Source organism: Myotis daubentonii, chromosome 7 (genome assembly GCF_963259705.1).
Source record: "Myotis daubentonii chromosome 7, mMyoDau2.1, whole genome shotgun sequence".
Lineage (NCBI taxonomy): Eukaryota > Metazoa > Chordata > Mammalia > Chiroptera > Vespertilionidae > Myotis > Myotis daubentonii.
Window position 1 is genome coordinate 31,809,608 of NC_081846.1, and position 16,951 is coordinate 31,826,558.

The window sequence follows — 16,951 nt, forward strand, 5'->3', positions numbered from 1 at the left end:
TTAAAAGTTCACGGAGGGGAAAAACACATTTTAGAACAAAAAATAAAGTGTAGTTACTGTGTGACTGGTGTGCGGAGTTGCATAGCTGGTACATCTGGAGGAGCTGGGAGCAGGGTGCTTCATGGAAATGTCCTGCTGGGTCAGTACATGGAGAAAATCCATATCTCCTTTTCCAACATGTCCAGCAACTGCCTGCTGCTGATCAGCTTAACAATAACCCACAACTGTCGGACCAACTAGCCTGCTGCTGATCAGATGTTAACAGTTACTTTCGTTTCCCCTTTAAGCTGGTCCATGTGCCCATATAACATTATGTCCAATGGGAGAGTTTAATTCCCAATGTATGTTTCATGAAACCTCTTGACAGATGCTCTGTGGAAAAGGGGTTCTGTTGTTAAATAAATTTGGCACATCCTGCATCCCATATCCTCATTGGAAATTCATTCTTGTGGTCTCAGAGAAGGCCTGGGTGAGATAGCCGGTTCCCACACTGATGTCACCACCAAATCCTTTGGATACCTTGTGGAACACATTTTGGGGAAGTTTTTAGAAACATATTTCTCAAAATGCCTCTCAGCTTTATAGGTTTTTCTATAACTACAGTCATGTGTTGCTTAATGATGGGATATAGTCTGAGAAAAGCATTGTTAGGCGATTTCGTTGTTTGAACATCATAGGTGCACTTTAACAAACCTTAGATGGTCTAGCCTACTGACACCTAAGCTGTATGGTAGCCTATTGTTCTTAGGTTACAAGCCTATACAGCATGGTACTGTATCGAATATTGCAGACATTGAAAAGGTACAGTAAAAATCAGGTGTAAAAATAAACAGTGGTACATTTACCATGAATGGAGCTTGCAGGCCTGGAAGTTGCTCTGAATGAGTCAGTGAGTGAAGGGTGAGTGAGTATGAAGACCTAGGACATGACAACACCACTGCAGACTTTATAAGCACTGTACACTTGGGCTACACTGAAGTGATAGAAACTGTTTTTATTTAATAATAAATAAACCTTGGTTTACAGTAACTTTATAAACTTTTAACTTTTTTTTTAAAATATATTTTATTGATTTTTTACAGAGAGGAAGGGAGAGAGATAGAGAGTTAGAAACATCGATGAGAGAGAAACATCGATCAGCTGCCTCCTGCACACCTCCCACTGGAGATGTGCCCGCAACCCAGGTACATGCCCTTGACCGGAATCGAACCTGGGACCCTTCAGTCCGCAGGCCGACGCTCTATCCACTGAGCCAAACCGGTTACGGCAACTTTTAACATTTTTAAAACTTTTTGGCTCTTTTGTAATAACACTTAGCTTAAAACACACATTATACAACTGTGCTAAAATATTTTCTTTATATCTTCTACAGCATAAGCTTTTTCTGTTTTTAACGTTTTATTTTCTTTCACTTTTTAAACTTTTTTATTAAAAGCTAAGACACAAACACACACATCAGCCTAGGCCTACACAGGGTCAGGATCATCAGTATCATTGTCTTCACCTCTACATCTTGTCCCACTGGAAGGTCTCCAGGGGCACTAACAGGCATGGAACTGTCATCTCCTGGGATGTATTTTTTCTTCTGGACCGCCTCCTGAAGGACCTACCTGAGCCTCTTCTTGAGGAGGTGTCACTCTTCAGAAAGCGCTAAGATGCTATGACAGCCCCATTGTCATCAGGCGATAGGAATTTTAATCTCAGGAGATCAGTGTCCTGTAAGCCATCTGTCATTGACCGAAATGTTGTACAGTTCATGACTATATTCTTTCTAGACCCAGATTAGGCACACATGCTTTCAGCAAGTCTTTCATCCTTGTCTTTCCCACTAGTGAGCAGAGAGGACGTGTGGCTTAACTAGTAGAAAATGTGTGATTGTTGTTTGTCCCACGGCCCTGAGGCCTGTAGGTTCATCTCCACAGTTTTGCTGCTTCCTTCAAAATAGTAATGACAATAATGAGGATACCTTTGTAAAGTGCTCTACAGAGTGCCTTCATGGACAATAAGTCATTGAATCCCTTCCATCCAGACCATCTCCTGAGGTTGGTACGGGTATTACTGCAGTTATCCTAACATGTGAGCAAGTGCAAACTCAGAGTTTCAAAGTATCCCATGATAAGTTGCAAAATGAAGACTCCTGGATCTCCTGACTTGTAGTATTGCCACCTTCTCAGTGTTACATTCTAATTTAGTCTGCTCCCCAAACTAACCCTTGGCACCCTGCTTGCTCCTGTGGGGGCTCATCTTGCTTTTAACTGACACCGACGCACCGATCTGCTTCCCAAACCCACTCAGCCACTTTATAAGGAAGCTGAGAGTACCTGGCTGGGGCTCCAGGAGTTGTGGGAATGGCTGGAATGTTCTTTGCTTTGTTGGGACTCTGGGCTCTGCAGTTTTCCATCCTGTATGCTGTGACAGCAGGTTTTAGGTTTGAAACGTGCCCAGGTGTTTTACATGTAAACACAATGTTCAGAAGATGTGTCCTCATCAACAGGGATTAAAAAGAAATAATATTTAATATGAAGTTGGTAGTAGTGCCTATGGACTCGCTCTAGCCACCTTGGACCCTAAGCTGTCTGCTTCCTGAGGTCCTCTATGGTCTTTATTGTTTGTCCAGGTGAGAGGCATCATGCTTCCTACTTGGCTAACATTGGGGAAGTGGTCAAAGCCCTCAATATGGCCTGCTTTTGTGTTCCCAATTTGAGATGACCACCATTGATAGTAGGACTCTCTCTGCACACTTTTGAGTCATAGGAAATAGGGTGGAAACCAAAAATCTAATATAATAAATAGCTTGTGATAATTTTACATATTTGCTATTTTCTTCATCTCTCATGTGCTGGGTTGCTTAAAATCAAACTATCCAATTCTTATACTAGAGTCATTATTCTGACAGCCTGAAACTTTAAACATTTTTTTAATGCAGCCATTAGTTGATTTTTAAAAAATATATTTTTATAGATTTCAGAGAAGGAGGGAGGGAGGGGGGGAGGGGAGAGAGGGAGAGAGAGAGAGAAAAAAACATCAATGAATTGAACCATGACCTCCTGGTTCATAGGTCGACGCTCAACCACTGAGCCATGCTGGCCAGGCCATTAGTTGATTTTTACTGGACCTGAAGGACTGTCATACTACTTAGGTATCTGAGTTTCAAATGTAGCCTATCAGCTTGGTCTGTGATTGCACCTGTGTCTTCTCTGGGGATCTGCACAGCCATGAATATCTGACTGCTTCATTAAATCTTGTAGTTATGTTTGAGATTATAGGTTGAAATATACTTTTTAATATGCATAAATTTCACCTTACATCTCCTTTACATTACCTTGAGGGCATTAAATTGGTGTCCTTTAAGGCCCCTCTCCTAGGCTTGCTGATGGCTACCCTTTCTTTGTGTCTTCCCAGGACCTTTTCTCTGGTATGCATCCCTGGTGTCTCCTCTTCTTCCTATAAGTACACCAGCCATATTGGATTAGGGCTCTACCTTTATGACTTCATTGAATCTTAATTACTTCTTGAAAGTCCTGTTCCCAAATACTGTGAGTGTGGAGGGGAGGTAGGGGGAAGGGTTTCAAGCAACAAAGACAGCCTCTTGGGGATCAGCTTCAAAGGAACCACCAGCTTGGTTCTCAATTTTGAAATCCCTGCCTGGTTGGCTTCTGGGAGAAGATAGGGGGCACCTCTCCTGAGAATGTGGCTGTATAAAGATTGGTTCTGGTTATAATTTTGTCATTTAGTTGTCTGATAACTTCTTTAGGAAAAACTAGAAGTGGAATGTTTGAGATTTCCAGTGGTTGGAATTTTTAAGACCACAGATAAATGGAACCAAACAACACTCTCAGAAAGCCTTGCCGACTTACGCCCCCCCCCCCCCCCCCCCCGCCCCAGCTTTGGAAGCCAGAGCTTTACAATGGGGTGCCAGAGCCTGAGTGGGTTACAGAAGGTGGCCTGCTGAGGTGATCACCTTCTTTGTGTGCCCTGTTGTGCAAGCCCTGCATCCGAACCCTGTACAGCCCTAGATATTATCATTCTTTTTCATTATCACTAATCTGATTGATGGAGTAGTAATTCCTTGACGTTATATTGTTCATTTATTTAATTATCACTGTTTTTTATTTTTTATTTTATTTATTTTTTTAATTAAATCTTTATTGTTCAGATTATTACATTTGTTCCTCTTTTTCCCCCCCCCATAACTCCCCTCCTCCCAGTTCCCGCCCCACCCTCCGCCCTCACTCCCCACCCACTGTCCTCATCCATAGGTGCACGATTTTTGTCCAGTCTCTTCCGCATCTCCCACACCCCTTTCCCCCCCAAGAATAGTCAGTCCATTCCCTTTCTATATCCCTGATTCTATTATAATCACCAGTTCATTCTGTTCATCAGATTATTTATTCACTTGATTCTTAGATTCACTTGTTGATAGATGCATATTTGTTGTTCATAATTTGTATCTTTACCTTTTTCTTCCTCTTCCTCTTCTTAAAGGATACCTTTCAGCATTTCATATAATCCTGGTTTGGTGGTGATGAACTCCTTTAGCTTTTCCTTATCTGTGAAGCTCTTTATCTGACCTTCAGTTCTGAATGATAGCTTTGCTGGATAAAGTAATCTTGGTTGTAGGTTCTTGGTATTCATCACTTTGAATATTTCTTGCCACTCCCTTCTGGCCTGCAAAGTTTCTGTTGAGAAATCAGCTGACAGTCGTATGGGTATTCCCTTGTAGGTAACTGAGTTTCTTTCTCTTGCTGTTTTTAAGATTCTCTCTTTATCTTTTGCTCTTGGCATTTTAATTATGATGTGTCTTGGTGTGGTCCTCTTTGGATTCCTTTTGTTTGGGGTTCTCCGCGCTTCTTGGACCTGTAAGTCCATTTCTTTCACCAGGTGGGGGAAGTTTTCTGTCATTATTTCTTCAAATAGGTTTTCAATATCTTGGTCTCTCTCATCTTCTGGCACCCCTATAATTCTGATGTTGGTACACTTGAAGCTGTCCCAGAGGCTCCTTACACTATCCTCGCATTTTTGGATTCTTTTTTCATTTTGCTTTTCCGGTTGGGTGTTTTTTGCTTCCTCGCATTTCAAATCATTGACTTGATTCTTGCGCTCCTCTGGTCTGCTGTCGGGAGTCTGTATAATATTCGTTATTTCAGTCCGTGTATGCTTAATTTCTAGTTGGTTCCCCAACATAACATCGAGGGTCTCATTAGTTTTCTTGTAGATCTCATTAAGTTTATCGGCGGCTTCTAAACAGTTCTTGAGAGACCTTAAAAGTGTGGTTCTGAACTCTATATCTTCCATTGACAATTTTGTCCTGTTTCTTTGTCTCCACATTTTGTTATGCTTCCTTGGTGCACCCCCTAGTGGTCTTTGTTCGCAGTCTTATAGTTAAACCTTGATTGTTGTAGCTAATACCAGGGAGGGTTTGACCTCCAGGCCAAGTGGCTATGAGAATCAGCTGTGTCAGCAGTGAGAGAACTTCTGTCCTCTAGGGAGGTGCTAATCTAGCCTTTGCCTGAGGCTATCCGGCAAAGGCCTCTGGGCAGGGCTTGGGCAGGGCCGGTCGAACAGGATCAACAGGGTGGGCCGGAGAGAGCAGTTATGGCGGCTCTCAGTCCTGTCCCCAGGGGCTCTGCCTCTCTGAGTCCCAGCACCCGCTGCAAAGCTGGGAGAGAAAGCTGCACTCGCTCTGACCGAAGCCAGACAGTCCCGCTTCTCCGGTTTGAGTCAGGGTCCCTAAAGACTCGCCAGTATCTGGAGCTCAGAGTCTGCGACTCCCTCCCGACTGAAAACGCCAACCGCGCCCTCCGCCGCCAGCCCGCTCCGCGCACTCCGCACCTCAGAATTTGACTTCAGCACTGCGCCTCCTCTGAGTGTCCGTATGCGTTTCTCTTTCCTCCTAGTTGTAGGACTTCCACTCAGCCAGCGTTCCTGTGGTTCTGCGTGATGTCCGGTCCGTCTTTTAGTTTCACTTTTGAAGTAGTTGTTCAAAGCAGCAAACTCCGGCGTTAACCTATGCCGCCATCTTGGTTCTCCAATTACCACTGTTTTTTATATGTTCATTATCCCATCACATTTTTTCTTTTGTTCTTTCTTTGTATTTTTGCTACTGGAGCTGTTGATTTTTTTTTTACAGATTTGTAAGTACTACCTAGAAACTGCCATCAGAGGGCAGCAGTGCATCAGGGTGCTGAGGGTCTGGAGCTGGAATCTGAACCTTAAATATGTATTTTGCACAAAGGAGAGCCTGAGCCCTGAGATATTGACATCAGTGGACTCAGAAACTTAGGACGAACACAGACAAGGCGGTTAATTTCCTCTCCAAATTGAGTTGTTTGAAAATCTATGGATGGGGTAGAAACAAGAAGATGACTTTGAAAGGTCAAGACTATAGGTTCCAGAGTAGTAACTGAATTCTGTCTGATAGGAGACATCAAGGATAGAAGGCACTTTTTGTGTGGTGGTGCCACTGCAGGGGTACTAGGTTGTTACCAGAATATGGTGTGTGTGTGTGTGTGTATACATACATGTATATGTGCAGATGCCCACCCCGCTCTCTAGAAAGGTAGCTGGATAAGCTTTCATATATACCAACCTGTCTGTATTGTTCTCAGTCTCATTGGGAAATTGAAGCAGCTGAGTAGGAAAGGTCTGGGTGGTGATGCAGAAATGTGGGGTTGGGGAGTGATGAGGACCTGTGAATGCTGCCCAGACTTCCTTTCACCCTTGGAAGCTAGGTAAGCCTCAGAGAGATGTGAAGCTCCTGAAATCATGTGCAGAATCATCTATGCACTTTAATCATTTTAAAAAATTTTAATTTTCAATCAATTATACATTCAGAAGTCGTTGAAAAAGAGTAGAGAGGCCTCTTGTACATTTCACCCAGTGCCCCTCAGTGGTAACATCTCCTATAATTTTAGTATAAGATCTAAACCAGGATGATGACATTGGTGCAATTCAGGCCTCATTTGGACACCATGAGTTTTACATGCACTTGTGCATGTTCATGATATTGTGGAGCTATGTGAGCGGCCCTGAACTCTCATCTTTTGGACTTCTTGATTTGTGCAAAAAGTATACCCATATTTATTTAAGTTATCATTAGTAGAGTTTTCTGTTACTTGCAGCCATAACATTCCAAACATACATACAGTTGCAAGATGCAGAAAACATAATGCAAATTGGTTTAATTAAAAAAAAAAAAGGAAGGGGAGGAATATTGGTTCATGTAATAAAATCCAGAGGAATAACTGAACTGGCACCGGAGGCTCATGGAGAGGGGAGGTGTCTGAAAAGAAATTGGAGGTGCTATTTCCAGGGGGAGGGGAAATAGATGCTGGGCAGTAAACCACAGTTGTCCACTACCTCTAGCAGGGGTTTTGTGTCCCTCCTTGGGGGTGCAGTTCTTACATAAGGGGTGTGTGTATGTGTGTGTGACAGCTGGGCAGAGAGCCCAGGAAGTCTCTAGCACAGTAGTGGTTCATGTCTCTAAGACCCTTCTGCTGCCTGTATGGTCTACATACCTCGGGATGTTAGGCTAGTCATGGTGTCTCTATTCATCCCCACTGGCTTGATGTATGTCTGCAGGAGACAGTGGGCTGCCAAGAAGCTGCTGTGGTTGAAATAGGGTTGTAGGTTTCAGCTGCATATGTTAGGTTGGAGTTGGGATGCATTTAGATAGGGCCTCCGCCCCCATCCACACCACGTTTACCAGCTGCCCCTTGTATTCTCAAGCTGCCCAGTAGAGACATCAGTTTTCTGCTCTATTCTTCCCCACCCCCACTATTAAGTCCATCCATTCCAGTGCACCCAGAGGTCTTTAGAGAGAGACTTTACCAGGGCAAGTTTGCTTCTAGTGCCCCATGGTACTCAGGTTTATGGAAAAGGTCAGTGTTTCCGAAAGTGTGCTAGTCATACCATTGTGGTATGTTACTTATTTTAATAGATATGCATCAAATTTTAAACATTCCTTTAAAAAAATCTTTTTACTATAAAATAGAGATAGAAAAATGCACAAAATAAAGGTAGAGTTTAATATGTTATGCCGGGGTCCAGCCCCAGCAGGTCCAGGGGTCCCCAAAGGTGTGGACGGCGTCGGCGAAGAAGGAAGGACACGGAGACAGTGTTCAGTTGATCAGCAGCCTAGCCAGGATCTCCAGCCAGGATCTCCAGCCAAGTTCTGGTCTGGATCTCCAGAGAGGTTCTGCTTAGGATCTCCAGCCAGGTTCTGTGGCCATGTTCCCTCGCTAGGTTCTCCAGCCAGGTTCTGTCTGAGATCTCCAGCCAGGTTCGGTCACCAGGTTCTAGTCAGGCTCTCTTGCCAACCTCTGCAGTCAGGTTCAGTCCAGGATCTTTTGCCATGTTCTCTCCAGCGAAGTTCTTCTGTCTGTAGGTTCTGTGTAGGTTCTGTCTTCTTGGTTCTCTTCTAAGCTCTGTCTCTCTCTGTCTTGTTACATCTGTATTTATACCAGTTGATTCAATCCTATCAATCTCTATTACAAAGGTTAGGGCGTTTCTTATCTCCATTCCAGGGAGTAAAGATTATGTAGCTTAAGCATGCTTGTTCATAGTTAAAGTGATTAATTACCCGCCTGGCACTTAATTGAGGGGTTTTATTCCCTCCCTAACTTCAGGGGAAAATCCCTACCTGGGGATTCAACCTTTCTCGGAGAGGTGACCTTGGTTAAAACACAGCGCCAAGAAGGTGAGCAAACATTAAGAACCATATGCCATATATGCCAGGTTCCTTGAAACAGCAAGGATGGACCGGCTCCCGGCAATGTTATTATAAGGCAAACGCCCCAAATGCTCTTGTAATCCAAGAGATGGAATGTTGCAGCCACTAACAGCAACTCTATGTCCCCTGTCCCAATCATAGTTCCCCACCCCCACTGCAAGATTAACTACTGCCTGGCTTTTATAGTAATCATTTCCTTATATTTCTTTATAGTTTTATCATCCGATGGTGCATTCCTAGAAATTTAGTCTTGCCCATTTAAAAAATTGTATCTTCTCCCTCTCTTTTAATCTACAGGTTCCCCCTTCATCCTTTCCTTTTATCTGTTGAAGAATCCAGACAATTTAACTGTAGTGTTTCTCACAGTCTGCTCCGCTGCCCTCTGTATTTGCTGTTTATTGTCAGCCAGATCTAGTAGCTCAATCAGACTCAGCTTCTGTCTGTCTCTCTCTCTCTCTGGCCGCATAGTGTCAGGCTGCCTGTTCTCTGTGCCATTCATAACAATGGATGTTCAGTCCTTAGGTCCATTAATTCACTGGGGGTCCAAAATGCTGACATATATTGTTTGCATTGTGCTGTGATTCACATTTTATTGCTTATTAATTTTACCATTCCACACAATTTATAAGCAAATAGGCTTTGAGAGAATATATGGAGAGTGTTAAACAGATGATGGCAACATTGATGAGACTGTTCCAGTGTTTTGCATAAGGTAATGAGAAGAACCATAGCTGCCACCAGTACAAAATGATGGTATTTTAATTCCATTATTTTTTTTTTATTTAGTTGCTGGAATTCTTTATAAACAGATGCTGCCTTCTATCTACCATGAGGTTACCCTGTGGTAGAGCTCATTTAAGAGAGGCAGGATAATATATGCTTCCTTTCCCCCCTAAATTTACCAGTTTGTAAAATAATAAACTGGTTCCTTATTATCTTCTGGAGGTGACCAATTTATTTTCAGTATCATTATGTACTCATGGATTGAAATAAATTTTGATGAGTTTCAATTTATTGGAATTATTACTGTGATCAAAGCTCTGCTTGTCCTGTCTTGTGCTAGTGGGAACCTGTGTTTTACCCTAGTCTATGCATAGCCTTTCTCTGATGGTTCCCATGCTGCTGTTTATGTCAAGATGTTATAGACTCTTTTGAACATTCTCTCCTCAGATCTGCAATCAGTCATTTCTCCACATCGTCCTAACTTTTTTTATTTTATCCTCACTCAAGGATATGTTTTTAATATTTTTTTGTTAATCCTCACCTGAAAGCATTTTTCCATTGCTTTTTAGAGAGAGTGGGGGGTGGGGAGAGACAGAGAGAGATAGAAAGAGGGAGAGAAACATTGATGTGAGAGAGACACATTGATTAGTTGCTTCCTGCATGCACCCTGACCAGGACCAGGGATTAAATCTGCAACCCAGGTATGTGCTCTGACCAGGGATCAAACCTGCAGCCTTTTGGTGTAGGGGACAACATTCCAACCAACTGAGCCACATGGTCAGGGAAATATTGCCCTGATTTTATGGACTCTATAAGAATGCTCATTGCTGCTGGTTTGGTCATTGTTTCTCAGCCTTTTCAGTGGGCAGACTAATTGATATAGATAGAATGATAGATAAAATACTTCATAAGTTTGATAGAATGATAAAGTACCTCATAAGTTCATACTGTTATTTCCAATTAAGTTTTAGGACTATCGATTTTTATTTAGTCTTTTTTTAAAATTACAGTTCTATCTCTCCACACTGAGAATCCTGATTTTTAGGACACAGGGTAATCATTAAAATATCCCATAATTACTCATTTGTTTCAGGCAACATTACACACACAACAGGGAATAATTCTAATGCTCCTACCACCAGAATGATAACTGGAAATAGTTTAGAAGTTCTCACTGCAGTTTTTATAGCTGCTAGCTGCTCTGTGTCTACATTGATCACTTTTATATACCATATTTTCTCCCCCCCCCCTTTTTTTTTAACAAAAGTATATTTTTATTGATTTCACAGAGGAAGGGAGAGGGAGAGAGTGATAGAATCATCAGTGATTGATCGGGCTCCCACACTCCCCTCCACTGGGGATTGAGCCCCAACCCCGGCATGTGCCCTGACTGGGAATTGAACCGTGATCTCCGAGTTCATGGGTGGATGCCCAACCACTGAACCACACTGGCTGGCCCCGAATCCAATCTTCATCATCACCTCTATAGTAATGGAGCTGGACCCTGTAACTATTTCTCCTTTGAGAGCTGGCCCAGTGTTAAACTGCTGAAGGGCACTGGAGGAGGAGGGGGTTTCTCTTCTGGATTCTAGTGTGCCTCATGCATGCTTGTGCAGCCTCCCAGTGCTCAGCTCCAACAGATGCTGGCAGCCAGGGGCACAGGCCACCTCCCAACAGAGAGCTTCCCTTGGCATCTCCTGGGGTGGCTCCACAGTCCACTTCTCCACCTTTCAGTGAGTCAGGGCTCGGGCATCTTCTGAGGTCTTGAGTTCAACCCTGGGATGGGGGGGGGCCTTTCCTTGGTTCCTCAGTCTCAGCCCTACATGTAGAGGCTTCTCCATTTTTCTGCTACTCATTATATTCTTTAAAGTTCCTTTTACTCCTTCTTAGCCACTTTCCCTGTTACGGTTAGTAATTTATATGAAACTTCCCCTTTTTAAATCACTTTGTGGTTTCTCTTTCCTAAATGGGTCTGGACTAATGCAATATAGTATGAAATCTTTTTTTTTCTTTTTTTAAATTTCAGGAAAGTGTCTGTGAATTTTAGTTTTTAGTATTTATCCTGTTCCCTTGCTATGAATTTCATTTTCAGGGACTCTTTGCCCATTTCCAATATTTGTCATTTTCTTTTGAATCCTTTTTTTGTGTTCTTTCCTTTTTGACATAAAGCTTTTCCTACTTTTTACATTCTGTTTCTCATGTTTCTCCTAATTTAATCTTCATATCTGCAATAATTTTTTCTTTTATTCCTAAATCTGTACTAAGTGCTTTCACCTCATTTCTGAGTTTTTCTCATTATGGCTTTTATAATGGTTTCCCCTCCCCCGCCTTTGATTTGGAATAGTTAGTACAGTTTTGCTCATTGACTGTAAGGGTGTTATTTTGCTCCTTATCCTCTTTTTTTCTTCCAGACACTTAGGATGGGATTGGATATTGACACTTTGTGTTCCTCATTTTTTATGTGAAATTATTTCTAAACTTTTGGAATGAGAGGCTGAGGAGGCATTTCTAACTTTCGTTTTCATATAGTATTAATGGAAAAATATTAGAACTAATATACAAGTTCAGCAAGGTTGCAGGGTATAAGATCAGTATACAAAAATCAGAAGCATTTCTATACACTTGCAATGAATAATCTGAAAATGAAATTAAGAAAACAATTTCATTTGCAATAACACCAAAAAGAATTAAATACTTAGGAATAAATTTGATAACGGAAGTGTAATATTCTTAAAATGACAAAAAGTATTGTTAAAAGGTAAAAATTCTAAATAATGGAAAGGTAGGTGTTCATAGATCAAAAGTCTTAATGTTATTAAAACAGTAATGCCCCCCAAGTTGAACTGCAGACTCAATGCAATCACCATCAAAATCCCATCTGGCTCTGCAGAAATTGACAGGCTGATCCTAATATTCATATGGAAACTGAAGAGGTCCAGAACAGCCAACACATCTTGAAGAGGACTTCTTGATTCCAAAACTTGCCAAAAAGCAACGATAATTAAGAGAGTGTAGTGGTGGCATAAAGATAGATATATAGATGAGTGGAATAGAATTCAGAGTCTATAAATAAGATTCACATTTCCAGTCAATTTATTACTGGCAAGGGTGCCAAGACAGTCAACGGGGGAAAGAATAGTGTTTTCAACAACTGGTGCTGGGACTCCTGGATATCCACAGGCAAAAATAGTGAAGTCTATACCCGCTGCACACCAGATACAAAATTAGCCCCGATGACTTAAATATAAGAGCAAAAACTATAAAATTCTTAGGAAAAAACAGGGATAAAACTTTGTCACCTTGGATTTGGTTACGGCTTCTTAGCTATGATGTCAAAAGCATAAGAAGCCAACAAAAAATAGGTAAATTGGACTTCATAAAAATTCAAAGCTTTGTGCTTCAAAAGATACCAACATGAAAGTTAAAAGACAACTCACTGAATGGGAGAAAAGATCTACAAGTTGTATGTCTGATAAGGGACTGGTATCTAGAATATGTAGAACTCAAATATCTAGAACACTTTGACCTCAATAATAAAAGACACCCCCACTTACGGAATAATAAAGATATTTGCTCCTTGCCCTCAGTTCCTGGCACAGAGCTCCTAAAATGCTTGGGAATTCCCTGAGTGAAAAGGGTGATAGAAGCATCTTTTGTTCTAATGAGGTGACCTTTGGTGTGCCCCTAAGTAGCTCCAGGATGGGGGCCGGTTTCCAGAAAGACCCAGCTATAATTAGAAGGTGGGAACTTTCAGCCCCATCCCCCCAACCTCTAGGGAGGGGAGATGGGCTGGAGGTTGAGTTAATCACCAATGGCACAATCCTGCATACATATGAAGCCTCCATAAAAACCTTTTTAAGTGACAGGGTTCAGAGAGCTGAGGTGGGGACATCCCTGGCTGGGAGGTTAGTGCACTCCAACCCTGAGAGGACAGAGGCTCTTGTGTAAGGATAAGAGGGAGACACCCTGACTTTGTAGCCAAGTTGGACAGAAGACTAAGTAACGTGGGGACCCCATACTTGCAGCTGGCATTTGACATGAGAGCAGTCTTTTGGGACTGAGCTCTTAAACCTGTGGAGTCTGACAGTAGCTAGTGTTGGGATAGGATCGACTTGTAGGACACCCAGCTGGTGTTGGAACATTGGAGAAGTGAGGTTGGAAAAGATACCATATATTTGGTGTCAGGAGGGGGAAACAAAAACCTCTGAACAATATGAAAAAAAAAAAAAAAAGGGCAAAGGGCCCAATAGGTGTGGCTCAATGGTTGAGTGTCAACCTATGAACCAGAAGGTCACAGTTTGATTCTGGTCAGGGCACATGCCTGGGTTGTAGGCTTGATCCCCAGTCGGGGGCGTGCAGGAAGCAGTTGATCATTTATTCTCTCTCATCATTGATGTTTTTATCTCTCTGTCTCTTCCTCTCTGAAATTAATAAAAGCATATTTAAAAAATGGGTCAAGATCTGAATGGACATTTTTTCAAAGAAGCTACACAAATGATTAATAAGTACATGAAAACATGCTTATCTTTTATCTGGGAAATGCAAATTAAAACTGATGAGATACCACTCCACACTCACTAGAATGGCCATAATCCATAAGACAGATAGTATACAGTGTTAATTTTATCTAAAAAAAAAAAAAAAGATCAGAAATGAAAAGACGAGTGTTGATGAGCTTGTGGAGAGATGGGAAGCCTCATACACTGCTGGTGGTCATATAAATTGGTGCAGCCACTTTGGATAACAGCCGGGCAGTTCCTCAAAAATTTAAACACAGAGTTACCATTTGACCTAGCAATTCTAAATCTAGATGTAGCATATCCAACAGAATGGAAAACATGCCCACACAAACCTGTATACAAATGTTAGCCGTTTTTTCTGTTGGGGATGGTGGTGGTCAGGCATGGGTCAGGCAGAGTTCTGATCGGGGCCATCCACCAGGCCATCTGCTCTCTAGGACAAATCCACATTAATCAAGATGAGAATGATGCAAAGGAGACATATGTACTACTCTTTGTAATACTTGGAGCAATAAAACAAAATTAAAAAAAAAAGATGAGAATGATACATCAACCCAAAACTCCAACTTAGTTCATTTTTTGGTGAAAAGTATTGCTGCCAAGTGCATTGGAGAACACCTGGCGCCACGATCCACAAATTATTTCCTCTGTGGTTGACCTACATTTGGAAAAGCAAACCTTCAGCAGAAGATTGTTGTAGGCAGATGAAATCCGGACAAGGAACCTCGATGAAGTCAACAACTAATGGTATAGGCCAGTGGTTGGCAAACCGCGCCTCGCGAGCCACATGCGGCTCTTTGGCCCCTTGAGTGTGGCCTGACCCTGTGATTAATCACAAAAACAATATGTAAGTATATATGTATTTTCCAATGGTCTTAGGTGACCCCCCAAAGAGGTTGCGACCCACAGGTTGAGAACCGCTGCTCTAAGCGGTGGTCTTGTCCATAGGTCAAGAACTCCGTAGGTTATGGGCAGAGCCACTGCCCACCAAGACTTCTTGAACACTCCAAATGTACAGAGATCTCATACAACTTAACAAAAGGAAGATACTAATAAATAATCGAAAAGGGCCAAGGACCTAAATAGACACTTTTCGAAAGAGGACATACAGAAGGCTGAAAGACATATGAAAACATGCTCAAAGTCACTAATCATCCGAGAGATGCAAATCAAAACAGCAATGAGGTACCATCTCACACCTGTCAGAATGGCTATCATCAACAAACAAGTGCTGGAGAAGATGTGGAGAAAAAGAAATGCTCATGCACTGCTGGTGGGAATGCAGACTGGTGCAGCCACTGTGGAGAACAGTAGGGAGTTTCCTCAAAAAGTTAAAAATGGAACTCCCATTTGACCCAGCAATCCCACTTCTAGGACTATATCCCAAGAAATCAGAAACACCAATCAGAAAGGACATATGCACCCCTATGTTCATAGCAGCACAATTCACCATAGCTAAGATTTGGAAACAGCCTAAGTGCCCATCAGCAGATGAGTGGATTAGAAACTGTGGTACATCTACACAACGGAATACTACACTGCTGTAAAAAAGAAGGAACTTTTACCATTTGCACCAGCATGGATGGAACTGGAGAGTATTATGCTAAGCAAAATAAGCCAGCTGGAGAAAGATAAATATCACATGATCTCACTCATGTGGGATATAATAACATAAACTGATGAACAAAAATAGATCCAGAGACAAACAGCAGGGGAGGGAGGGGGTTAGAGATCAACCAAAGGACTTGTATGCATGCATATTAGCATAACCAATGGACACGGACACTGGGGCAGTGGGAGCTTGCCCTTGGGAGTGGAAGTGGTGGTGGTGGGGGGTCAATCGGGGAAAAAGACAAAATGACTGGACAGGCCCCACTGTGGTTCCTTTTGTGTGGTCAGTGACCTTCTGGAGGACACAGTCTTTTCTGAGATATGCTCATCCATTTGGAGCTTCCCAGTGTAGCCTTCAAGACCTGAGAGCCATTCTAGATCTTTCAGATGGGCTCGTGTGCTCTGCCATATTCTTTCCGGGCTCTTTCTGATAAATCTTGGAGGGCAGTCATTCTCTCCCGTGTTCCACATTCCTGGGGCGATTGGAAAAGCCTTATTGTAAGGCCCAAGGACTGCTGGTCTATAATTTTGCCCTATAGCAGGGCCTCTGGGTAGGGGACTTCCTGCAGGTCCTGTGCATGGCCACCGGGCTTTCTTTGCTCTAACCTCCACTTGATCCTGACAGCCTTCAGGTGGCACTTAACATCCATCGCCCCTTGCTAGCAGCTCTCCTCTCCTGCCTCTGCCCCAGCCTCCCTTCCTGGAAGCAGGCTGTGCTGAATGCTGGTTCTCCTGTTTTTTTCTCTCTTCATAGCTCCGAGACAGGCAAACTGAACATTGCTTAGAATGCTATCTGAAGATATGATCAAAACTGCTTTCAAATTCTTTTAAAACTATTCCATGGAATATAGATTGCTTGCCAGCTTTATGAACAGTGAGCAGCAGTGAGTCTGGTACATCAGTACATTGCTGAATTAATCAGATTGTCATTCAGAAAAATTGGTAAAAGACTCCTAAAAATGCTAAATGTTGGAAAAACTGAAAATGACTTTTTAAAGAATTAAAGAGAAATCAGTATAAACTGAAAATTCTCATGAAATTTTATAAATTTGGAGTATTGTCACATAAACAGTATAGTAGTCAAGACTAAACTAGACTAAAATCCTAGTTTCAATAATTTTAACATTTAAAATACTGATAAGATATTAAAGAAGAATACTAAATATTTAAAAAGTATATGACCTAAAACAGTACATGGAAAATCAGTGTACCTGCTCAGTTTGGTGAAGTGGCCACTTGGGAACCAATTGATAAAAGATGGCTTCTCGTGGAATCTATTGTGAGACCCACGGCTCAGTGTCAGGGGCCCTGGAGAGTCACGGGTGGTTCTCTGTCTCCATCTTCCTGCTCTCTGTCTCTGTGCATC